Genomic DNA, 26,883 nt, shown 5'->3' on the forward strand with positions numbered 1-26,883 from the left:
TAGGATACTAGCAGTCTTTCCAATGTGGGCTATCATATTATCTAAATTATCAGCAATAGTGATATAAATGAAGTATAGATGGAGAACGAGATATTGAGTGACAAGGAACTTTGAAATCTAGGGGCTGGGATGCCTGAGTGGCTCAGTGGTTGAATGTCTGCCTTTGACTCAGGTCATGATCTGGGGTCCTGAGATCGAGTCCCGCATTGGGCTCCCCGCAGGGAGCCTGCTTCTCCCTCTGCCTGTGTCTCTGCCTCTCTCTCTCTGTCTCTCATGACTAAATATATAAATCTTTAAAAAAAATTATTTGCTTAGGTGAAAGTGATTATAAGGATGGTGGTATATTGTGATAACTTCTGACAACACTGGAAAATTTATATGGAGAAAAGAAAAATCAAAGTTTTAAATTCTCAGCTAATATCTTATGTAGAAAAAAAGATAATCTTCATTTCATATTAGAAAGTGTTTTTAATCTCCTTTAACTTTAGGTCAGATAAAACTGAGGACTGAAACAACAAGACAGATTCCTATGGAGCTATAAAAAATAAAAAAATATATGCATTTATTGAATTGCTATGGAGTCATTGGCAGAATATATTTTTAGTGGAATAAGGAAGCCATGATACAAAAGAATATATAGGATATGCCATCATTCGCTTAAATAAAAGTAAATAGGGGCAGCCCTGGTGGCTTAGTGGTTTAGCGCCACCTTTAGCCTGGGGTGTGATCCTGGAGACCCAGGATCGAGTCCCACATAGGGCTCCCTGCATGGGGCCTGCTTTTCCCTCTGCCTGTGTCTCTGTATCTCTCATGAATAAATAAATAAAATCTTTAAAAAAAATAAAAGTAAATAATATACATGTATTTTCTTATTTTTGTAGAAATAAATAATGGACTAAAAACTAGGCAAATTGATTATCTATGGTGGATGAAAGTGATATGAAACTGATAGGACAGGGGCACCTGAGTGGCTCAGTGGTTGAATGTCTGCCTTTGGCTCAGGTCATGATCTGGGGTCCTGGGATTGAGTCCTGCATCAGGCTCCCCGTAGGGAGCCTGCTTCTCCCTCTGCCTATGTCTTTGCCTCTCTGTGTCTCTCATGAATAAATAAATAAAGTCTTAAAAAAAACCTGATAGGACAAAAAATGAGGCTTTTCTGCCTACACTTTTCATTTTATATATTCAAAAAATAAACTTAATTCAGGAAAGATTCAAGTTTCTAGATGTCATTGTCCCAGTGCAGTTTAGCTGAGAAGAAAACGGATGATAGCATAGGGAAAAATTGCTTAATAGGCAGGGAAATGGAGATAATCCCATCATGGAAATAAGGGACCAACAAAAAAAGTCAGACACTGACCACTTCTGTGGTGGAAATCAAGGGAGCTACTTTCTATTCAGTGCCACAGGGAGGGAAAATAATAAAAAGGAGGATGATCCAATGTTTTGGCATTTAGGAAATAATTAGCTAAAAGATAGAAAGGAATTGGGGGATGGGCGAATGGGGAAGGGAAAAGTATAAATCAAATAAGGAGCTCAAGCTCTTTCTGAAAGGCAAGAGTTCACCATTTCCCCAAGGCTCTCTCCCAAAATTAATAAATTTAATGAACTGATTTAATTTAATTCTTCAATCAAGCATGGGAGGGAAAAGTAAAGTAAAATAAAACAAAACCAGAAAAACAAAAATGATAAAAACCACAAGAACTCTTCAGATGATAGTTTAAATTAATCTCTTAACAACAGGGATTTGTTTCAGTTTTTCTTTGTTTCTCTGTGTTCAAATCTGAGTCTTTTGGAGGGAAGCATGTACCGGGCTAGAACAATTCTCCAAAGGCCCTGCACTGGAAATCCTTTTCAGGATGTTTTAGTCATTTTTCCATACACAGTATGCTTTGCCTCTGAGCCCATTGTTTGAAATGTCTATTGCTCTTTGGGTCACAGAGGAGCAAATCTTTCAAAATGGCCATGCTGGCTTAACCCAGGGAGAGGAAAGTTAACATACAAGAATTTCAATTACTGTGAATTTAAAACAACAACAACAAAAATCTTTCTGAAGTTATAGTTATGTTCAAGTAGAATGTGCCCACATTTCAAAAATGGCATTTTTCTGTTTTAATTTGCCATCATTGCTATCCTGCTGCTCTCCCAGGAGCTAAGCCAATGTTACCAATTGCATTGCTCTACTCTGCTGTGACCAGAATAGTCAAGGGGACTTCACATGGGCTTTCCATAAGTAGAGCCACACCTGTACAAAGAAAAAGCTCTTCATATATAAACCCCAAAATAAAGGCTGTTGATGAGGATATAAAAGAAAATGGATGATAGTTGGATATATACATATATCTGAAGAGACAGGAGGGAGAGGGAATAAATGCTATTTGAAGCCCTCATAGGAGCAGAAACTATAGGGTTCCCCCCCCAAAAAAAATAGAGGAAGCAAAATCTAACCCTAAAAAACAAGAGGTCATATTACTATTGGAGCTTAACAATAGTCCCAATCTTGTGACATATCAGGAAACAATAAAATATCCAATTCCTAATGCCATTGTCCCAAACAGGTTTATAGTTTTGAACCTAATCTATAGTGTTGCTGCAGATCCTAATAGTAGCTCAGTCATGTTCACAGAAAGAAACATAGGTACAAAAGATAAAACATTTTGGTCTTGCTTGAATGTCAGTCATTCTATGCTAGTTTTTTTTGTTTGTTTTTTGTTTTTATAGTTAGAATGCCCATATAACTTATCTCCCAAATGGAGCCACTTTTGAGAAAGAATGAGCTGGAGGGAACAAATGCTAAAATAGGCAGGATTCTGGAAAGATAAAGGCAAACCAGAACTGTTCTGGGTAAATCAGAATAGATAGTTACCCAATCTATAATCTATCTATGCACGCAAACTCATTTGGGAAAAGTCTTTAAAAATTTAATTTTCTGGGACACCTGAGTGACTCAGCGATTGAGCATTTGCCTTTGGTTCAGGGCATGATCCCGGGACCCTGGGATCCAGTCCCACATCGGGCTCCCTGTGAGGAGCCTACTTCTCCCACTGCCTGTGTCTCTGCCTCTCTCTCTGTGCCTCTCATGAATAAATAAATAAACCTTTAAAAAATTTAATTTTCTAACTGTGTTTTACCACATCTAGAGAGGGTTTAGGGATTGGGTAGAAATCTACCTGTACCTAAGGTCCATATTTTCAGTGTCATTTAAGATTTTTAGTATGTCATAGAGCTTATTTATTTATTCTTGTGGCAGTTCAAATCACATATTTTTTGAAAACAAAAATTTTCAAAATCTCCTGATTTCCATCTCTTCTTTGAGCCTCCAGCATTTTTTTGTGAGCAAACATCTTAAATTCTAACCCATAGTAGCTATAGTCCCTGCCTCTTTCAGAGGAGGAATTGCTTAGACCATTAAAGTCTCTGTGATAAGGGCTCTTTTTGTCCCTATATTTATTCCAAAAGAAGTATCTCCATTAGTAGATTAGGGAAATGAAACTTCTTAAAATGTGCCTTAAGCCTATATCCCTGGACTCCAAAGAAGGACATGGATATGGCATAAGCCTTTCAAGAGAATATATTTGTCTAGAAACTTAAATGTGACAGGATATAAGTAAAAAATATTTCTGCCAGGTTTTTACTTTTGTTTTTCTTTTACTTTCTGTCCCATTTCTTCTTTTCTCTTCTTCTCCTGTCCTCTCCTTGTCCATAATCCTTTAAAGTTCAGTAGATATCTGTCTTTTCTATTCTGGTAATATCTGTTTTTCCTCCTACTTAATATTATATTACCTTGAAGTTCTCTCAATAGTGCTTTGAATATTTCTTGTTGATTTTCTCTATATTTTTCTCTTGAAACCACCAAAGTCTTTCTATTTGGTCTATTCAGAGCCACAAGAACTATTAATTGAATGTGCTTGTTATTGATTCTCTTTCTCCAAAATTAAGGGATATATCTCAGTAGTTTCCTGGGTTCCAGCACCTTCTTGAAGAGCAATAGCAGAATGAGCTGTACGGTATTGTCTCTTTCCCTCTTTCAATTGTAATCCAGCCTTTGCCACTGTAAAAGTCAGGACCATCATAGAAAATCGATATCAGGCTCAAATTAGGATAATGCAATAATGATTAACAAGAGACTATCTACAACACTTCAGGCACAAAGTATACCGCAAAGGACAATGGGGTACCCACAAGGGAGTGTGGTAGACAGTTACCACATTCAAATCTAAATGATTGAGGAAGCAGAATGATTAATAGAAATTAGAAAAACATAGTGGTGCTACTAATACCCCAAAGCCCAAATGGATGAAGGGCGGGAGCAGTTACCTAAACCGAATAGAATCATATAGAGACGACCAACTTGAAAGAGGGCCAGCCTGTGACCTTCAGCAAAAAGGAAAAAACTAACCTAAGGAGAGCAAAAAAAGAAGAAATCTGGATGGGACACATCCCAGTACTGCTCAGTAATCATTCTCCTTCCCTCTGCTCTTTTTTGTAGGGCTCATTGTTGACTAAATCAGAACTGAAACCAGATGACATGGGAACTCTTTCATATAGCCCAACAGGTCAGTTTCCCAAGACAGAGCAAAAGGGAAAAACTTGGGAAGTGGTTCAGAGGGACAAGTGGGAGATAGTTGCAACCATCTATGCCCCTTACCTTTCGTAGCCATTCTCTCCTTTGTGAAATGTATTATACCAAAAAAAAAACCTGCATATAGAACATTAGTGTTTTCATTTTCTTTTATAAAAAAACATGTCCTCTGGTCAAAGGCACTATTATAAGAGATGCCATCGCTGTGTATAAAGCATTCATAAGAGGTAAAAAAGTAGTACTGCGAGACCTACTACAGGCTGCAAATCCATAACCAGAATGCATGTTTTCTGGTAATGGTAAGTGTTGTGTCTCTGTGAGAAAATGGGTCAAACCTAACAACCCACCACTGTCAAGCCAGTTGTTTTCCCCAGAGAATGGTAATATATCAGGGGTTGGCATTTGCCTCCACCATTGACAGGTTGAATATCAAACAAACTCTCCTTTCACATTAAATGACCAACTATATTTACCAACATAACTACACCAACTGGGAAATTTCCCTTCAGTATTTAAGTATAAGATCATTGCTAAGTGGGATGGTAGTATGAAAACCAATGACCTCAGCTTAGTCCAGAATATCAGGAAGGATTACCACAAACCATGTCACTGCTTTTTTTTTTTTTTTTTTTTCCCGATGTTAACTGGCCATAGGACCAATAAAGTAGCAACTCCAGGAGTCTATGTTCTAATTCTTTTTTGGGTTTTTTCTAGATGTTCCTACAGTATAATTCTTTGCTTTAGATCTTCTAATATTTTTTGATCCAAGTGGCAGAGTATCTTGACTACAATCTGGACCTGCTGCAGAAATTTGTGCTCTAGGTCTCAATAATAATTGTTCTCCATTGGGGTTATCTAAAAAAATATTCAGAGCAGAATAATCAAATGTAGAATTTTCTGCTTCTGAAATCTGAGAGGTGTCGTGGAGCACCATACCTCCTTCTTTTGGTAGGTAGCATAAAGCGAAGCAAGGTTTCCCTTATTTTAATAGGCAACATCTTTAAATGCTCTGTACCATGGATCCCTAGAAACTTCACCAATAGGATAAGTCTTAAATTTTGGAGGGTTTAATTACCACACTCTTTGAAACATATCTAACAGTAGGGCATGTAGGATTCTTGCTACCTACCAGTTACTGGATCCAACTAGCATTAAACAACGTAATGGATCAACAAGATGTTATGAGGTATACCAAGAGGACCAAAAGTTCTCTACATAATATTATAACAGAAAGACCAAGACAATAAAGATATACTATTGTCATTGCTACATAAATAAAAACTGCTTCTGATTTTCCTTACTTAATGGGAATATAACAGCATTTGGCAAGTCTGTCACTACATTCCAGGTGCCAGGCTTATTAGTATTTTCTCCAATAAAATATTGTATCCAGTATGGCAGCTATAATTGGCATTACCATCTCATTAAGTTTATGAAAACCTACTATCAGCTTCCCAAGCACATCAGATTTGCACAGGCCAAGCAGGTGATATAAATGGGGATGTGACAGGATTCACCATCCTTGCATCTTTCAGATTTTGGGTGACAGTTCTATACTCTATATTTGCCCTAATGAAGCTATATTGTTTTGATTTACTATTTTGATAGGGGTTGGTGGTAATTCCAGGCCTTTTAGTTGTCCCCTTGTCATGATGACTCTCACTTCACAAGCCAAGAAAACAATGCAAGGAACCTGTCAGTTAAAAGTTACCTTTTCTTAATTGAATGAGCCCTTATGAGAGGGCACAGGGCTTCCTTAAAGCTAAGATTCAAAGAAGAAGAGGTGTTTGTCCTCTCTCTCTCTCACTCTGTCTCTGCTTCTCTCTCCCTTTCCCTCCCTCCCTTCCTCCATTTTTTTCCCATGGATTCTGTAGCCATTATGAAATGAATTCTGCTAGCAACCTGAGGGAGCTTGGAAGCAGATCCTTCCTTAGTTGAACATCCATATGAGAATGTAGTTGAGCCAGCACCATGACTCCAGTCTTGTGAAACCCTGAGCAGAAAACTAAGAACTCAGCTAATCTACATCAACACTTTCAATCTTTGAAACTGTGAGATAATAAACAGGTATTGTTTTATTGTTTTAAGCTTCTGTTAGCAGTAATTTGTTTCATGGTATAGAAAGCTAACATAGAAACTTACTATGGTTGAGAAGTATTTTTCAAATTCAGCACTCTGAGATTTTGGGCCAGAAAATTTATTATTGTCAGGATTGCCCTGCACATTGTGAGATGTTTAGAAGCACGTCAGGCCTCTATTCATTAGATGCCAGTAGCACCTACCTTCCCACTTGTGACAGTGAAAAAAAGTTTCTAAACATTGCCAAATGTCCACCAGGGGACAAAGAAATCACCCCATTCAGAAACACTGGTGTAGAGGCAACAAGAAGTAGAGAAATTGGTTCACAGCAGAATCAAGATGCTCATGTGAGGTTGTGCAACAATCACCAAAAGTGCAGTTACTGAAAAAAATTTTTGGTAGGAGCACCTGGATGACTTCGTTGGCCAAGTGACTCTTGGTTTTGGCTCAGATCATGATCTCAGGGTCATAGGATCAAGCCCCACATCAGACTTTGTGCTGGCATGAAGCCTATTTCAAATTCTCTGTCTCTCTCCCTCTGGCCCTCCACACACCGCCCCACCCCCACGCCCCATCCCCTGCTCATGTGTGCATGAGCTCTCTCACTCCCCCTATCTCTCTCTCTCTCTATCAAAAAAAAAAAAATTAGGTAGATAAGAGAAGGGATGGCTTCCATCAGCAAATGAGTGTCAGGGAAATGTAAAATTTCAGTTTTTCATATCATTCATATCTTTCCATAAGACTTTATGTCTCAGGAACCCACAGCTCCCCCAACAATATCCTTACATCAAGCTTAGAAGACTTGATTCTCCTAGCCTTTCAGATTTTATAGAACATTTGGGAAAATTAAAAACAATGACAACACAACTGCTGTCTTTCCTGAATATCTTAAATACAGACTTTATAGCAAATTTCGTTGAGTTCTGAAAAGATGACGCTAATCCATTAGAAGCCAATGTGTGAGTTTTACTTACAAACTTTATCAAAATATCACAAACGCTTCATATTTTTAAGTAATTTGACAAGCAGGACTGTCTAGGAATGACCCCTGGACTCTGTTACCTGAAAAATGAGTCACCTGAAACCTGGACCTACCTCTCAATAGAAACAGATGCACCCAAACTGTGCTTCTCTAGGGTCTAGTGCCTTCCTTCTCCTGGCAGGAGGTGCTGTTCCTGAACCCAACTACCCATGAGTCCCATAGTACTCCAGATAATGAGTATATGTCTTTCCCAGGCCACAACTCTAAACAGCTGGAATTATAATTGAGATTGCTTGAAGCCCCAGTGATCTCATCATTCCTCTCCTGGAAAAGTTATCTTCTAAGAAGGTAAAGGTCATACTATATCCCTTCTACTATTAAAAGTGAAATATGTTGCTACATATCTAAAAAGTTCCTTGATCTTGTACGCTTATCTATGGGATTAATGAGAGGATTGGGGGAAATATACCTTCTTTTCTCATTGAATACCTGCCTTTTACATTTCCCCTGGTAAAATCCATTCTTCAGTTCATACTGTGTATTGTGAATTTGCTTGATACTTGATAGGTGGTGACCACAAAAAGATCCACTTTGCACAACATTTAGGTAAATATCCAAAATAATTTCCAATACTTTCTAAATGGATAAAACAAATAAATCCTTCTTCATTCAGATTGAAAAATATGAGTTCAGTTCAACAGATTATTTATGTATATATTCTCAGTAATTAAATGTCAAAGCAGCTGTTCCATAAGTGGCCTGAGGTGATCTTTGAAAATGGTTTGCTATCCACTTGATCCAGAAAACCCTACAAAATCTTGCAAATCAAGAGGTTGGAATTTTTCTGCTCACTTTAAGAACACACCTTGCAAATCAAGAGGTTTGTATTTTCTGCTCACTTTAAGAAACTGCCCAGGCCATCAAGGGTATGTGAATATGTGAAAAGCCACTAAGTATCTGAAAGATTTCACTTTATGGAAGCAGTGTGAGCCATTCTGTTGTTAGAATATTGGAGCTGGTAGATGTGCCCACGCCAAACAGTGGGTTTCATGGTCCAAAGGTTACTGGATTTTTACTGTGCATGCTTAAACATGCAGAGGTTAATGCTGAACTTAAAGGTTTAGATGTGGCTTCTCTGGCCATTGAGCAGCATATCCAGGTAAACAAAGCCCCCAAGATGAAGTGTAGAACACACAGGACTCATAGTCAGATTCACCCACACATGAGTTCTCCCTGACACAGAGATGATCCATACTGAAAAGGAGCAGATTGTTGCTAAACCAAAAGAGGAGGTTGTGCAGAAGAAAAATATCCCAAAAGAAATTGCAGAAACCAAAACTTATGGCCAGAGAGTAAATTCTGCATATAATAAATGACAAAAGTAAGAACAGGAAAAAAAATGTTCAAGGAAAACCTTGTGATTTTTTACTCAGTTGAAAACTCTCCAGTGAGGATATATATGGTATGGTATGCACAAATAAAAGAGCATAGTGTACTACACTACTATGCACTACAAGTATGATGTATATGTATTACATTATATAATACATTACACCATGAAGATATTTTATGTAGTTACCTTAACAGACTAATCTATGGAAACATCTTTAATTTTGCTGGCATATTATTTACAAATCAGAAGTATAATTGCCTTTCTACAGTTTCTAACCTAAGCAACTTAAACATGAATTGTTCTTTATTCAGTGATGGAAAACAAACTCTAATAAATGAATTGTACAGGCATTATATATTGGAAAAAGCAAGTATCGTTTTTGCATTGTCAACTATATTCTGTGTCTTCGTATAAATAGCTAGAGGCAGGCTTGAATATTTTACTTTCATTTGAAATCGACTAATGATTTCATGTTATTCATTCCCTGGTACCACCACCAGCAACACTTCTACCACCACATGTTTTATTTGTTTGTTTGTTTCTTTGTTTATATTTTAATTTAAACTCTGTATCTTCAACCTAGTGGAAGAAAGGTTCTCATAAACCATGGCAATGTTTTACAAGTTTATGTATGATTATCTCCATTTGAAGCATGAGATACAGGGAAAAAAATGAAAAAAGGTAAATCAAGCTATCCTACAAAATAATTTCACAATTCTCATCTTAGCTTGGAAGTGTAAGTTCTTGAAAATTCCAATATTAAATTCATGCTTTATTATTTTTATCTTCATCTATACCAAGCATTTACCCCATATACCCACATAGGACCCTTGTTTTATTGCTGGTATACAGCTGTCGTTTCATATGGTACATGAACAAAGGAATGAATATCGATAACAGTATTATTTATATTTGAAAAATTATTTTAGATTTTTTTTTTTGTCTTCTCCACTTATTTTCTTTGAGGACTGCCCTTCCTGAACAAGCACTCAAATACTTGACCCACGCCAGTCAATTAGAGCATGCTATTCTCCTGGACCAAAGTTTTGGTGCGGAAATATGCATGTAGCTCCAGTAGGGTAAATAAGGGATCTTTTAAGGAGATTGATATGAGAGATGGGAGGTAGACTGTCTCTTTCCTTTTTCAGACGGTGAGCTGTATGGACCATGTAAGCCTGAGTGGCTGAATAATTTTTTCCAGCCACGGAGAGAGCTCTTATCAGACAATGAAGCCCAACAACTGAAAACACAAATAAGTGAAAGGGTGAGTAAGAAACATAGTGACAGCTATGTGATAGCTGTGAGAGCCAATATATTTCATCTTTTTTTGCTTTCGTTTTTGTCTAACTGTGGTTTTAAAAGTCATTTTAAGTTATTTTATGACATTTAGAACTGAAAGACTTCTGAGTAATATAACTGTCCTGTGTAATTTAGTATAAATTTCCTTCCTGCAAATCAGTATTCCATTTTGACCTAGTTTGTCTTTTAAGAGATAAAGAGTACATTAGTTAGGTTCCGGGCAGGAAACAGATCCCAATCCCAATGGGCAAATTGAAAATAATTATTGAAGAGACTTACAGAGGTGGACAAGGTCAGAAAAACCAACAAAATATGTTCAAGCTAAAATAAAAATATTCTGAATTTCATACTAAAAAATCAACATAATTCTTCAGCTTATGCAAGAAGCATTTTAATTTGGGGCCTTTCCTCCCAGTAGTGAGAATTTAATAGAAAGAAGGTAAGCATGAACTTTTTAGCACAATTTTATAGACTCTTCCTATAATTTCATTTATAGTAAATTGAAATATTTATTGAAAAACATTTTTCAGGGTGCCTGCATGGTTCAGTCGGTTAACCATCTGCCTTCGGCTAGGGTCATGGTCCCAGGTCCTGGATAGAGTCCCACATCAGGCTCCCTGCTCAGCAGAGAGTCTGTTTCTCTCTCTCCCTCTGCACCTCCCTCAGCTTGTTCTATCTCACTCACTCACTCACTCTTTCTCTCAAATAAATAAATAAAATAAAATCTTTTTAAAAAAAAATAAAAACATTTTTCTTCTTGAGAAAATGCATTTGCCAAATGTAGAAAAAAAAAAGATGAAACAATAGTCAAAATGTATGACACTCCTTAACCAAATTAGAATATTTTCAACGTGGTATTTCTCTTCACAATGTCTGCCCAGAAAGAATCTGTAAGTATTTAGAAAGTTTTTGTGAAGATATAACAACATATGTTCAGATAGGTTTATTAGACAATGAAAGAATTGCCAAATTTTCCTTAAGTCTATTAGAAATCTCTGCTGTAGCTTACATGAAAAAAGAATGTTCCCAGTTAAATAATATTCATTTATCTTAGGTACACAAATGGTTGTGTACACAAATGGTTGAATCATTTAGGAAAAATAGACTCTTAGAACAAATTATGAAAGTCATTCTGTAAATAAAATGAATGATTTATTTTGTCATAAGTTCTGTTTGTAATGATACTAACTTGGGCTGGGAATAGTCTCAACTAGCATTAAGTAATCTTTAAAGAAAAAAAAAAGTAATCTTTAAAGATAGCCTAGAAACAAGAGAAAACAATCGTATTACGTGTCTTTTTTAAATATGCAGAATATACTAAGGTTCACATTTTAATCACTTTAGAGAGCAACTTCTGCATTATTAGAATACTTGTTTGGCTTCATTTGCTTTATTCACTCAATTTTCCTAAGTGAAAAGCTATAATACTATCTAATAGTGACAAAGTAATGAATATCCAGAAACTTGGTTCAGCATATGAGAGTATTGCTGTTTTTTTTTTTTGTTTTTTTTGTTTTTTTTTAGTATTGCTGTTTTATGGGCACTACTGTGTTAATGTCAAAGTGGATTCTTATTGCAGCCACATATACTCTGGGCATACAATTAATGTTGAGTTCTATATGAAGATTAGAATTAGATATTGTTAGAATTACGTGAACACTAGGAGATTGCCTCATTTTAATATTTATTCAACTGAAGTCCAGCTAGCTTAAGAAACTTGTTTAAGAGCACATAGCTACTTCAGAATAACCCAGGACTACATGCCAGGTACAAATTAGGAGTGTGTCTTTGGATTTTTGGTGAAGATATTACAAAAAATACTTACAGCTATTACAGTACAAACTGCTTGATCGCTGTCATTGACAATAGGCTGAGAATCAATTATTAGGCTTTTGTAGTTTTTCTTATACATTTTATCACTTGTATTAGTCTCAATATTTTGCTTCTAAGAATGTGCCATATGTGGTACACATCTAGGATTCCCCTAAGATTTAATACAGTGTTGTATACCTCATAAATATTGAATAGGGAGTTATACTTTGCATTAATGTTAGAGTTCCCCAAGCTCATAAGTCATGGCTGTAATGATTGGGTCCATTTTTACTATATATCGCTATCACTGAAGCACTGTTATTGAATTTCAAAGTTAGCTGTCAAATATTGTTTTCTCTAAATGAGGATTCCATCACATGTAGATAATAATTTAATTTACCAGGACATGATTCCTAAATACTTTGAACTAGGATTTCCTAGTTCAGTAGTGAATATATTTCCTAGACAGTGAATATAATTTCCTAGACACTAGTGAATATATTTTTAAGATGACCATGAAAATGTAACTATGGGTCAAGGTGATGTGGTAGTTCATATTGCTGAACATTCTGAAATGATAGCTAGAATAAAGCTTTGGATTTTCTAAAAAGCATTTTGGAAGTTGGTGAATTGAAAGTTTCCCATTCACCTAGTGATTCTTGTGCAGTAGGAAATTCGGTTGATGGCTTGAATTAAACATCTTTTTCATGTAAAGGGAGTAGAGATTCAATCACAGTTGAAAAATATAGATCTACTTCCTACCTTTTGCTAAATGGCGGGGAGCAAAGGATTTCCTAGAAAATTTCAATATAAAACTGATTTTACAAAGTTTCCCAGTTATGATGAGGAGTTGTTAAATTATCATTTAAACTGCATAGGATTGGGCAACCCAGGTGGCTCAGTGGTTTAGCTTGCCTTCAGCCCAGGGCCTGATCCTGGACACCTGGGATGAGTCCCACGTCAGGCTCCCTTGCATGGAGCCTGCTTCTCCCTCTGCCTGTGTCTCTGTCTCTCTCTCTCTCTGTATCTCTCATGAATAAATAAATAAAATCTTTTTAAAAAATAAACTGTTTAGGATTAAGTTGTAAAAGCGTAAGGGATATGGTAATGTACAAAAATGATTGTTTAATGAGGACCAGGTCATCAGGAAATGTTTCAAGAAAAGACAATACTGAAGCTGTTATTTGAGAAATAGTTATAATTTTAATTTGGCTTGGTTTAGGATGTACTTGATACAAAAAATATTTTACTGATAATCCTCTCAGTTCTCCTAGAACAAGCATTCAGTTTAATACTTTTGTTTTGTTTTGCTTTGCTTTGTTTTAGCTTTAGGATTACTTAAATATTACTGGTGGAAAACAAATTAAACAACACTTATTTAAGCAAAAAAGTAGTTAAGTATATTTTCTTCTGCAATTAGACATAGCTTGAAGGATTTTGACCCAAAGTACTCCCTAAGTCCTTAGATCAGTAATATGAAAGATTAGCTTCTAGACTAGTTATATTTAATGAACTACTCACATAGGTATCATTTTTTGACTCTTACATTAAAACCAAAATGATTTTATGTCACTAAGCTGGAATATGATTTTAAGAGCTTATGCAATATGCCCAAGGACATCTACTGTGTCATCTATTGCTGTCAAGTAAGGAAATCCACCTAATTGACTTATATTGCAGGATATTTAAAAATAAAGACTGAGTGAAATGACTAAACTGGCTGTTTGGCTTCTGCGAGAGAAGCTAATATGTTTTTAAAGAAGGATTATATTTACTTAAGAGGATTGAAACCTCGTTTACCACTTATGATAATATTCAGCTAAGAAATATTCAGTGATGCTTCCCATCTCTATTTTAGGAGCTGCATAGAGTTATGACTGATGCATTTGGTTCTCTCCATAATTTTCTAATAATATAGCATACTCAAAAGCAAATGAGCCTGAGCTTGCACTGAAGTTGGAGAACAAAGCATTTGGTTCGATCATTCTTAAAAGGGACAGTAACTTTTTGTAAAACCCCAGAGACCTCAACGTGGTTTCATTTCACATTCTTTTCAGTAGGTACTATTCTCAGCATGAAGCAGTTCCAAAAGACATTAAAACTGTGAGATTCAGGAAACCTTTGGATCAGATAATTACCATTTCCTTCATTATATATTAATTCAGGATGGTTTCCCTTTTGTTTCTTAAGCATAACTGGTGCCATGTATTTTTTTCTGAAACGGTTAGAATGTTTCTGTTCAAGGTGATTTGCAGCTGCTTAGGCAGCCAATATTTTTTTTCTTGAATAAATACTGAAACACATTATTTGGAAGTGAGAAGACAGGCGCAGGTGATTTCCAAGTGTTCTTCTGTTCAAGAATGTTATATACTATTTCAGCATAGCTTTAGAAAACAAATAATCAGTATTCCACCTTTCACATGTTTCCCTCAAGGTCACAATAATATAATAAAACATGTGCACAAACACATATATATATGTACATATGTTGCTCACAGGGACAATAATGCAAAAACTCACATGATTGCAGGTCATATTTTGTCATGGTAGTTTTTCATAAAAAAATAACATTTATGATGTCAGATTTAGGCAGTCAGAAGAGGTGCCTGATTATGTATTATGGATCTGTTATTGTGCCTCTGTATGTGGTAATTAGCAAAGGATATAAAATAAAAAGGCAAAATACTTGTTCTTGAGGAATCCAGTTTGTGAGAAAGATAAGTAAACAGTCAAAACACAATGAGGTGAATGCTTCAGTGGAAGCATGCAGGAAAGGGTAACTGGCACTCCAAGAGGCAAGGGGATCATGGTGAAACTATGCCTTGAAGATTGTGTAAGAATTCTTCATCTGACAAGGAAGAGAGGTCTCTTAGATAAAGCTACCAGCACCTGCAAAGTCCAAAAATGTGAGAAAAATGGGCATGCAGGTAACAGAAGGACATTCCTTTAAAAGAAATATCAAACAAGTAGACCTCAGATGGGGGAAAATGAGGAAATTAAGCATCGATTAAAGATAGAGAGATGATTATGGTTGTTTTTTCAAATAAGAAATCCTGCAGTTAGAATTTTAGAAGGATGAAAACAGGTTTAGTTAGGTACAGACCTCAGAGATATGTATCAGAGCAGCCAACTATGGAATTTTCTGAAATAGGACCAGAATAAACACCTGTGGCAGAGGCAGCGTTAATGATAAACTATGGAGGTGTAAGGTCTAGCACTCTTCATTTACGGGGCCCTTACTTGAATCAACGAAGCAAAATGTCATTCTGAATAAACCTCACTTGTGTACCTAATTTTGCATTTGTAATTTTGTGATATATATTTTTAGAGAGTGCCTCCAGATTATACAAATTTTGGGCCAAACAAATCCTGAATTCACCTTGCTTATAGAAGAAGTCCATGGTAGTACTAAAAAAAGAGTGTCAAAGTAACTGGCTTAATTTTGTAAACTAAGTCATTAAATTATAAAATTGCATTATTGCTTAGCTATACACAGTGGAAAAAATAGAGCTATGTTTTCATCCTCATTTCCAAACAAAAAGTGGGTTTTTTCTCACCAATAGGGATTTATATACATTTTGTCCTCAGCCACCCATTCCAGCCCCTACTTGGGGAGAAGTTGGCCACTGATCACAAGAATTCCTATTCCCTGATTTCTCAGAGATGTAGTATGCACAGGTTAAAGAGAATTAAAGCACAGGAATTCTGAAATGTGGTCCATGGCAGAATTATGCAGTGTCTCTACCTACTACTGAAACACTGGATAAACAGGGATCAGTTTTAGTGAGAAAGATTTGAAGATATGAATGTACTAGTGCAGAATCTACTACATAAGATAATAACCTCAGAGGGTTCAGGATCCAAATGCGAGGAAATTGTACCAATGATGCTAAGCAGATTTTTAAAACTGTTCTATTCTATGCCCTGGATTTTCTATATTGGTAAGGGTTGTTTATCGGAGTTAATTATTGAAATCAACTTTTACAAAGCTGCTATAGTCTCACCTATTGACACTTGGTGTGAAACAAATGAGGACCCCTACCATCTAACAAATCATAAGGATAACATACATACAGATAAGTGGCAATATATCTTCAGGCATTATTTCTACCTAAAGTAACCACTAGCCAGATTAGTTAGAAAAACTTGAGAGACAAGTTTTGTCTGCTTTTCAATCATATAATACTATTCTTTTGTATGTGATTTCTTTGCCTAATAGTATATCAATACGATTCATCCCGGTTATTGAGAATAGTAGTAGTTTATTCATGTCTAGTGCTATACTGAATTCTGTTTTATAAAGAAATATTTCAAAATGTAATCTTTTCCACTGTTGACTGACATTTGGGTTGTTTTCAATTTGGGGCTATATGAACAAGATCTGCTATGAATATTCTGGGTTATAAATGTCAGTGAATGTATCTAACATTTGCTTGGGTTTATAACTAGCAGTGGAATTGATGGGTTATACAGTAACCACATGATTCCACTTCAGTAAATAAAACAATAAATATATTTTTTTAAAGTAAGTTAACTCAACAGCATTTACTTTTCAGTGTATACATGATGGAGATACCAAAAAGAACGGAAAGAAACAAGGGGGAAATGTATAACTCTCTCGATTTGAGAAATAGGGGAAAACAGTGTTTGTACAATTATGATAATCCTTTTCCTATAGTGAAGTAGTCATATTATCATAAAAAATGTATTCAGCCATCTGCTAGATGACTAGAGATGTGTGTTTGATCCACAGCTGTTGCAATAAATGCTATTTGTAAGTTGAATTGGACTGGTAGTATTGTTCTCAAATTTGAATATATATTTCCAGATGACATGTGCCACTTTATGGACATGCTGCAGAAATATTAAGTAATTACATGGCAGAATGTAATTTCCAAGCTTTTCTTCTACCATTCATAAACATAATGCCTTCATATTCATACCTTAAATAATCAATCCGAGACCAATCCCAGTAAAACTCTGGCTTTCATGTGATATAGGGAATATGCCTAGGATCTCCATTCCATCCTTATAATGACAGATATTGGGATATGTTCATTGGTTTGACTCTGGTGATCATTACACGATATATACATATATTGAAACATTAAGTTGTACATTTTAAATATATACAGTTTTTACATGTTATTTATACCTCAACAACTACTAAAAAAAAAAAAAAGAAAAGAAATTTCATCAAATCCGAACATTTTCCTTGAAGCAGATGAGCGACTAAATTATCAAGTCAGAGAGTTGTCATTCTCTTTTTAATGAACTCTAGGAATGGATCCCCCCAAGCTTTCTGAGTAGAACTTCCAGTGTTTTATTTCTCTTATCATCTAAGAATGCTCTTTTTAGTGTTTAACTGAAATGACTGGCTATAGTGTTAAGTTTCATGGGTGTAGTTATATATTCATAAGATCCTTCATTTACTTGTAGCCATCAATTAAGCCATTCCATAGTCATTTAAAATTTTTCCTTCTTTTAGCTAAATAAATCTAAATGTTGTGACCTTTCTTTATATTATGTGGATTCCATTCCTTTGGTCATTTTTCTTTAGTATTTTGAATCATCATTATCACCATTATATTTCAGAATTAGCCACAATATTTTCATTCAGTTCTGAAACCCACTGGTTTTCTCTGGGACCTTAAACAAAATCTATTATGTGAGTTTTAAAAAAATGCAATTTTAATAAAAAGAATACACACATTCAATATTCCCTCTATTACTTCCCATTTATGACTTAGTTTTATAATCATCAGTGCTCAAGTAGTCTTTCACCATTGGCTTCACTTTCATTTTCATTTTCATTATGGGTCCACCTTCAAACTCCTCTAAATTGAATTTAATTCTTTAAATGATAAATGGAGTGATTCTGTGTGAATTTCAATTCTTTATTTTCAAGTTTGATAACTGAAAAAAGATCCTAGTAATAATTATGCAAAGTTCAAGGAGTCAGAATTCTCTGTGTGTTCCAAAATAATCCTCACCAAATTGTATACCTCCTTACCAGTGTTAAGAAAAGGCCAACTCATCTTCAAGACAGCACCCCACAACTCAGGGAGTTTTACATAAGTTCCGCACTACCACCACCACCCCCACCAGGCTTCTAGACATCTCTGTCAATTCCCCCATCCCCATTTCTGCAGCCCTCATATCTCCATGGCTTTTGTCCATTGCAAAAAAACCTATACCTTCAATAAGTTCAACTCCACAGCAATCAGCAATGCCTGTGATGTGAAGAACTATTGTTATAGGTCTTTTATCTCTGTTTATATCTGTACATCCCAAGAAGACAAGAACTCTCACCCATTCATCCCCCATTCTCTGATTCTAATCTATATTAAATTTGTGTTGGCTGTAAGTAACCCTTATACCATACCGATCACAGATCCCTCCATTATTTCTGTAAACAACACATATCAGCTTGACATGGTATATGTTTTAGTTAATTATTTGTTTTTCTCCATTTATATGAATGTACTCTAGGAAAGCTGAAATTCTTGTCTATTTTATTGATTGATGTATCCCAAATATCTAGTATAGCACCTGAAAATTATATGTAAATACATGTTAAAATTTTAGCTATGTTAAATGAATGTATAAATACAAATACATTTCAAAAAACACTTAAATATGTATAAATATATACAAAGTAAAAGGTCTGAGTCATTAATTAAAATTACCAATGTGGGCAGCCCAGATGGCTCAGTGGTTTAGCGTTGCCTTCAGCCCAGAGTGTGATCCTGGAGACTCGGGATCGAGTTCCACATCGGTCTCCTTGCATGGAGAGCCTGCCTCTCCCCCTGCATGTGTCTCTGCCTCTCTCTCTCTGTGTCTCTCATGAATAAATAAATAAAATATTTTTTAAAAATTGCCAATGCATACTATATGTTCACAAATATTTAAGTCTAGATAATTTTGTATTACTTTGTTTTCATTAATTTGTTGCACAGCAATGGAAGACCAATACAACTATAAAGTCTTCAAGAAGTATGATGTTTCATCTAGTAGGAAGAAAAGTAAAAATTTGCCTAAATGAATACATTCCAAAAAATGTAAATATCAGAATAGCTCTTCCACCTATCTAAGGAAAATATCTCACAATATATTAATAGTATGTTTCTCCATAGAACAAGAGGTCTAATCTCATAGTAGGAATATAATCCTCCTGTTAACATTGCTTAAATTATATTTCTTACCGAGAATACTCTGGCTTTATGACAGTCTTCTGGGAGTGTTTTCTTTTTAAAACACTTCTGTAGCCAAGAACATGTCTGCTTGAGTAATCACCAAACATTGGCACCATTCCAGAATCTTTTTCTTTGAACCTTATATTGAAAGAGAAAGAGAGGGGAAGGTGAGAGTACGGGAGAAGGGGAAGGAGAGAAGTAGAGAAAAGGAGAAGGAGAGAGAGAAAAGGGAAAGGAGAAAGAAGATAAGGAGAAGTATGAGGAGGAGGAGGCAGAGTGAAGGAAGAAGAGGAAGAGGAATAATATGTCGTGAATGGTTACACTGGGTGGCATAGATGTTTTTTATTGGGTTCTTGTTTTTCTATAATTACATGTTTTTATTTGTAAGAAGAAAAAATATCTAAAGGAAAAAATGTAGCACCATGCCAAACTGGAATCAGAATCAAAGGACAGCCACACTGGCATTTAGAATACTTATTGCTACAGAAACTAGCCATTTAGCTTGATTTTTTTCACAATGTTTGGGGATTCCTCATAAAGAACTTGAACACTCTCAATTATACTTATGGTTTAATCCTAAAGTATGACTGACAGATTAAGGATGGGATTTGGGATGATGAGAGCCAGAATATATAGTAACAGAAAATGGAGCCCTGAAAAGTGGAATGAGCAAACATTAAGGAATAAGTTGTGATAGAAGAGATTCAGCACTTTTTGCTGAAATGAATAGTGTGTTGCATTCATCAGGAAAGCACAAAGGGAAGGTAGAGAAGTTGGTAGAGACTCAGATAAAGGAGATGGTCCTTCTAAGTTGGAGAATAGAAATAAAGAACACAAAGAGGAAGAAATGCAAAATATAAAGATAACTAGATGAACCATAGATAGAGGACCATGTAGAGCATATTAAGGATTTTTTTAAACATTAATGAATGGTTTCATGAAAATTTGAGACAGTTCGATTTGTGTTGTATGAAAATCATCTGCCAGTAGGGGGATAATGGGGAAAACAAGAATAAACATGAATGCCAGGGACTAGTTTGGAAGTTCCCTAAGAAGACATGTATCATCCTGACTCCAATATATCTGATGGTATGACTGAAAGATGTAAATTTTTAGATAATAAAATAGTTTCTAACATCATAGTCTTTCCTCTTATGCCATTATTTAGTCAGATGGCTGTGGTTTTATTGTATCTTTCATATATTAAACTTTAAGAATAAGTTAATCACAAATAATGATATTGCAAACTTTTGTATTTTTAAATTTGACTTTGTTGTCAGCTTTCCAACTAGGGTCTAAAAAAGTTAATTCTTAATTTCCAAACAAATGTTTCTGGCAGAATGAAGGGCATGGTCCCTATGCCAGAAATTCAATTGTCGGCCTTTATTTTTACAAGAGGAGAGTAAAAAAGAATATCAATTTGAATATCATCGTAATTATTATTCATTGTCTTCATTCAGGTGTACAATACAGTCTTAGAATTACACACAGTACATATTGTATGATATCCCTTATCAAAGTCCACAGGGCAAGAATACTTTAGTATTTATTGGTTTTATACACTCTTTCACAAATTGTGCATACTATTGTTCTTCACCTTTTTATTTATTTTATTTTTTTATTTTTTTAATTCATTTTTTCTCTTCTCACATAGTTTTTTTTAAGAATATCAGAAGTAACAGACTGTTGGGGAGACAAGGACCAATAAATTAATCTTCCTTTTGAAATCAAACATTTAATATTTTAATCAAGTTGTATCAATACAATTTTTCAAGCAAGTGCCAACTGGAAGACCAGGCCTAAGGATTCGTAAAGGAAACAAATCTTACAAACAGCAAGAACACAAAGGTGATCTTCCACTCCAGACGCACTGTTAGTGGCCACAGCAGCACCATTTGACTGGTGTTAATCCGATTACTGAGTGTTTACCACATCATCAATTTTCAGAATGCTCTGGACAGTTTCAGTTGCTAGAGTCAGTGCACTGACTGAGACCAACAAAGGCTAGACTACCAGTTCCTCCAAAATGTTGGAAATACCACCCTTTCAGACATTAATGCCAGTAGTTTTTTCTCCTTGGGCATGTCGGTTTCCTAGTTCTGTTACTGTAGAAATGGGATTCAGGCCAGCATTTTCAGCTAGCGTAGATGGAATGACTTCCATAGCATCTGCAAAAGCACGAATGCAGTAGGATTCCATGCCACTCAATGTTTGTGAATATTCAGTTAACCGCAGGGTCAGTTCTATCTCTGGAGCACCACCTCCTGCAATAAGAGCTCTCTTCTTCACTAAACAGTGAATAACACATAGGGCATCATGAATAGAGCATTCTTCAATCACCAATTTGTTAGATCCACGAACAACAATTGTAACGGTTTTTCCGGGGCTTGTACAGCCTGTAATCTTAAGCAGTTTGCCAGAACCATTTAAATTGACCTCCTCAGCTAACTCAGCTGATCCCAGCATGTCAGCAGTGAATTGGTCAATATGAGCAACTGGCTTGGTTCCAATTGTCTTACAAATAAATTCAGTGTCTTCTCTTTCAATATCCTTAACCACCATAATCTTCATCTTGTTGAGGAAATGTAATGCAAGATCACTAAGAGCATCTCTCAGGATAGACTTCTGTATGAAGAGGACATTACATCCTGTTTTTTAAATTTGCTTCACTAAATTGAGAATATAGGCTCTCTCCTCCCGAAGCACTCGATCCATCTGGACATAGTCAGAAACTACAATTTGATTATCCATATCCATTTTGGGAGCAGATAAGCAAAACTGAATAAGCCCAATCTTAGCCTTTTCAACTCTGGTTATGCCAGAATTTGCCACCTTCTGAGTAAGTACCAGCCCTTCTACCAGCTCACAGTCATCAATTGTCCCACCAAGTTTCTTAACTATTTCAATCTCTCTAAGATCTACACTAGTAGCCGTGGCTGGGTCAATCACTTTCATCGCTGCATTTACACTCATTGGAGAAAGCAGACTTGAATACTGAGACACAACCTTTGAGTTCAAGGAAGTGGTAGCACTATTTAATACAGTTTCTCTGTCACTGAGTTCCACAGGTCGAGACATGTCAGTCAAGATTTCTATACCCTTTTCTAAAGCCTTCTGGAATGACTCAGAAATGATGGTTGGATGAATCCCTTTCTGAAGAAGCTTGGTACAGGAATCTAAGAGAGAGCCAGCAATGATGACCACTGGTGTGGTGCCATCTCCTGCTTCTATATCTTGTGCCTTAGACAGCTCCACCAGCATTCTGGCTGCTGGATGTAACACCTGCATTTGTTTAAGAATGGTGGCACCATCATTTGTAATGGTCACATCGCCTTTTCCATCTTGAATCATTTTATCCATTCCTTTTGCTCCAAGGCTTGCTCTAATAGCATCAGCAACAGCTTTGGCCGCGGAGATGTTGCTGAAGCAGATCTGCGCTGGCTTTGTTCTTCACTTTTTGAAATGCTTCCCTTTTCCTGTCCTCCCTTATGTGTCAAGAAAACAGAACAAGAAAAACAAACTTTGACATTCACTTTAATGACCATTTATGTAACTGATCTCATATGCAAGAGAGATATGATGAATTTGAAATCCAGATTTTACATGGAAGATTAGCTTTATGTAATCCTGGCTAAACAAGGTGCTGGTGAGTAAATTTAGGGTCAGAACGTGGCAAGAGCTAGACTGGCTTTGAGATCACACAGAAAAGCCAATATTGTATTTGTTGTGGGGAATGTGATGAAACTTCCTAGAAGAGAAAGCATTTCTATTTTATCTTGAGAACCACATCAACTTGGGAAAGTAGAATCATTACTTCATGAAAACAAAATGTTGGTCTAAACAGAGAGGACAATAAGAAATAAGAATCAAGGATAAGAAAGAGGAAAATACTAAGCATGGAGAGAAAGCTAAAAGCAGTCCAATGGAGCTGGGAAAAGAAAGTCTATAAAATTTCATTTTACCGCATTTTGGAAATAGAATAATTCTCAAATATTTTAGAAACCAAATTATTCAGTGTCTTCAAATTGAGGTCAACATATCTGGATGTTAATTTCTAGGGTGTGATATTTCCAGGTTAATTTTAATTTTATAAAAGCATTGGAACACATTTTTCAAGAAAAAAATGCAGATGTCACAGTTTAGAACCAAAGGATGTAAAGTTGCTCTATTTTTTATAGAGATAGAAGAAATAAGGATTAGAATCACCAAAACTATGCTCAAAATTCTATGTAATAGTGAGGAAACAGAAGTTACCGAGACAACAAACTGTAAGCTAGAGTTTGGAAGCACCAACTTTGTGTGGATGGTGAGAATGTATATGAAGAGAATAAATTTCACTTTGGTTGTGCTGTATTTGAAGTTCCTGGGGTGTCCATAATTCAGGAAAGATTTCTTAGCGGAAATATGTAAAGAGATACTTATTGCCAGCTATAGTAAATAGATTTCATTGACAATTCTTCTTTAATTCCTCCCATACAAAAGTACAATATACTTCATATACATTAGATGGCAAAGGATTGAAAATGCCAGATTAAAATTTTAATTCCCTTCAGGGGGAGTAAGAGAAAAGCATGCTATTGCAGCATAACCCACAAATTCTACTACTCAAGCCCAGCACTTTGTAGAGGCAGTTTACAAATTCATTTACAGATGATGGGCCTCTGTAAAGATCTCTCACCTTCAACTATCTGCCCCCATCTGAGCTCATTGTTGCATCCTGAAATTCTCCACTGAGATAAAGATTAATTATTTGTACATTTATTTACAATTTAGGAAATTTTTGAAAAGATAAATTCTTGAGTCATTAGCACCTTACTACATATTAATTTTCCTTATTTTTCTTTTAAAAATGTTGTATAGAATGTTTTAGATATATAATTATATGACAAAAATCAAGTATCCACCACATAAATTAAGCAATAAATAATTAAATCTTAAATAAATAGTTAAATCTTTCTGTGCATTCCTACCTAATCATATAATCTTCCATGCCTTCCCCTACCACACATATACCCTTCAGGTAACATCTTTGCTCGATTTCATAGTAGTCAATATCAGGAGTGTCTTTATACTTTTATGAGGTAGACATGGATTCCTAAAAATTCCTAATATTTTGCATATTTATGCTTTTCTATGTAATAAATAATATCTCATTGATCTTCTTTCACTTTTCAGTAGTAATTTGTCAGCATCATACTCAATGATAAATTGGTACTAGCAAATTTTTATCAATTTTAACATTTCATTATGTGATTTCACTAAATTTACTAATTTACTTCTAATTAACATAGAAATGATACTGTGCATTACATTAATATCAACACTTTTATACATGTTCCCATGCACACCTATATGAGGATTTATATAGGCATATGCATAAGAATGGGAATTGATGGTTCTGAGATACTGCCAAATTGTTCCCCAAAATTTTTATGTCAACTGACATTCTTATTGTCAGTGTATAAGAATTCACAGTGTTCCACATTTTAAAAAGTCTAAATATTTATTTTCAATTTGATAGTATGATAGAGTAACTCTTTGTGATCTTTATTTAGCTTATACAAGTAAGGTAATAGACTTTTGTATGTAGTTCATGAATTTTAACAGATTTATGGATTCATATATCCACCACCTCAATAAGGGTGTACAATAATCCCATCTGTCTAAGTTTTCTCATGCTGCCCCCACATGGGGAAACTTTTCTCTCACTTCAACACCTGGCAACCACAGATCTGGTCTCCGTCCCTTAAATTTTCCCTTTTAAAAAATTTCATATAAATGGCATTATACAGTATGTATACTTTTTGACTGGTTTCTTTCACTCAACATAAACATCTTTTAAGATTCATCCATGTTGTTTGGTTATAAAGGGTTTATTCATTTCTATTTCTGAGTAGAATTCCATTGTATGGGTATACTATATAGTTGGTTTATCCATTGACCTATTGGAAGGCATTTAAGTTGTTTGAGTTAGGGCAATTATTAAATAAAGTTGCTATAAAAAAAACGTGCACGTTTGCAAGAATTTGTAAGAATACAAGTTGTCTTTTCTTTAGGGAAAATTCTTAGAAATATGATTGCTAAGTATTATGTTGTTTAGCTTGCCAAGAAATTATCAGATTATTCTCCAAAGAGGCTGTGTCCCACAGTAGGTTGTGAGAATTCCTGTTACCTTACACTGTTGCTTACACTTGGTATTGTCCATTGTACTCATTATAGCCATTCTAAAGGTGTGTGGTGGTACTGTTGTCTACTTTTGATTTCAACTTAAATTTACTTAGAATAATTATGTTGAACATCTTTCCTGAACATATTTGTCATCTGCATATCTTCTTTGGTGTAGTGGCTATTAAAATATTTGCCCTTTTATTAAATTGGGTTTTTTGTTTTGTTTTGTTTTGTTACTGTTTATGTTAAAGCCCAACTTTTTTGTAGATTTTGCTTTTGCTCTCATCTTTAAGAACCTTTTGTATAACCCAAGGTCATTGAGATTTGCTCCTGTGTTTTCCTTAAATGGTTAATAATTTTATATTGCACTTTTAAATACATGACCCATTTTGAGTTAATTTTTGTAAAGCTGTGAAGAACAGGTTGAGGTTCATTTTCATGTTCATATGCAGTTGTTCAAACATCTTTTGCTCAAGACACTATTGTTTCTCCACTGAGTTTCCTTTGCATATTTGTCAGAAATCAATTGGTGATATTTGTGTAGTGATATTAATTCTTTCTCACTAATCTACAGGCCTATCCTGCTAATACCACAAAGTCTTAATTATTATAGCTATATAGCAATCCATAAAATCATATAGTATAAGCCTTCCTAACTTTTTTTTATTATCAAAACATTTTGACTGTAGTTTGCATTTTCTTAGAAACTTGCTGCTGTTGTTGTTTTCATTTTCTTATACAATTTAGAGCACTTTCTCCATATTTACAAAATACTGCTGGAATAGTTTGGGGGACATTATCTACTTATTTGGTAGTATAGTGATAAATTTTAATAAGACAAATTTAGTTGCTTTCCATATATTTCTATTTTTGAAAATATTATGTTATGACAATAATGTGTTTCTTAAAAGATTTTTAGTAAACCATTTGCCTTGAAGTTTTGCCTTGGAGGTAATGTTTTGTTGCATTTCCATATTCTTTTAATTGGATTAAATCTGTATATAAACTCAGAGGATTAACATCAGAACTATGCTGGATCCTTAAATTCATGAGCTTTGTATGTCTTCACTAGTAAATACTTAATTATTTTTATCTGCATCTTATTTTTATTTTTTTTATTTATTTTATTTTTTTTTGCATCTTATTTTAACATGCAGATCTCACTTATGTTTTATTAAATTTATATGTTAGTATTCCAGTATTTTGGAGGTATAGTAAATAGTAAGATAGATAAATTGGCAGATAAAAGGTTTTTTACTTTTTGTTGTTGTTCTTGTTGTTGTTTTTAGAGAGAGTGTGTGTGGGCACATGAACAGGGTCGGGGGGAGTGTGGCAACAGAGGGACACAGGGAGAGGGAGATAGAGAATCTTAGGC

At 35.2% G+C, this 26,883-nt stretch overlaps 1 long non-coding RNA gene and 2 pseudogenes across 1 annotated transcript in view; all 3 read right to left on the reverse strand.

The window, feature by feature from the left end:
• LOC144288367 (uncharacterized) overlaps window positions 1-19,469 on the reverse strand; it is a 58,233-nt gene extending 38,764 nt beyond the window's left edge. The window contains exon 1 of the long non-coding RNA XR_013356309.1: window positions 19,350-19,469. This is a non-coding gene — a long non-coding RNA (uncharacterized LOC144288367). The remainder of the gene's footprint in view (window positions 1-19,349) is intronic.
• A 1,917-nt stretch (window positions 19,470-21,386) lies between these two features.
• LOC144289016 (T-complex protein 1 subunit delta pseudogene) lies at window positions 21,387-21,911 on the reverse strand (annotated as a pseudogene).
• Window positions 21,450-22,807, reverse strand: LOC144289015 (T-complex protein 1 subunit delta pseudogene; annotated as a pseudogene).
• Window positions 22,808-26,883: the final 4,076 nt, after the last annotated feature.

This window comes from Canis aureus, chromosome 18 (assembly GCF_053574225.1).
Source record: "Canis aureus isolate CA01 chromosome 18, VMU_Caureus_v.1.0, whole genome shotgun sequence".
Classification (NCBI taxonomy): domain Eukaryota; kingdom Metazoa; phylum Chordata; class Mammalia; order Carnivora; family Canidae; genus Canis; species Canis aureus.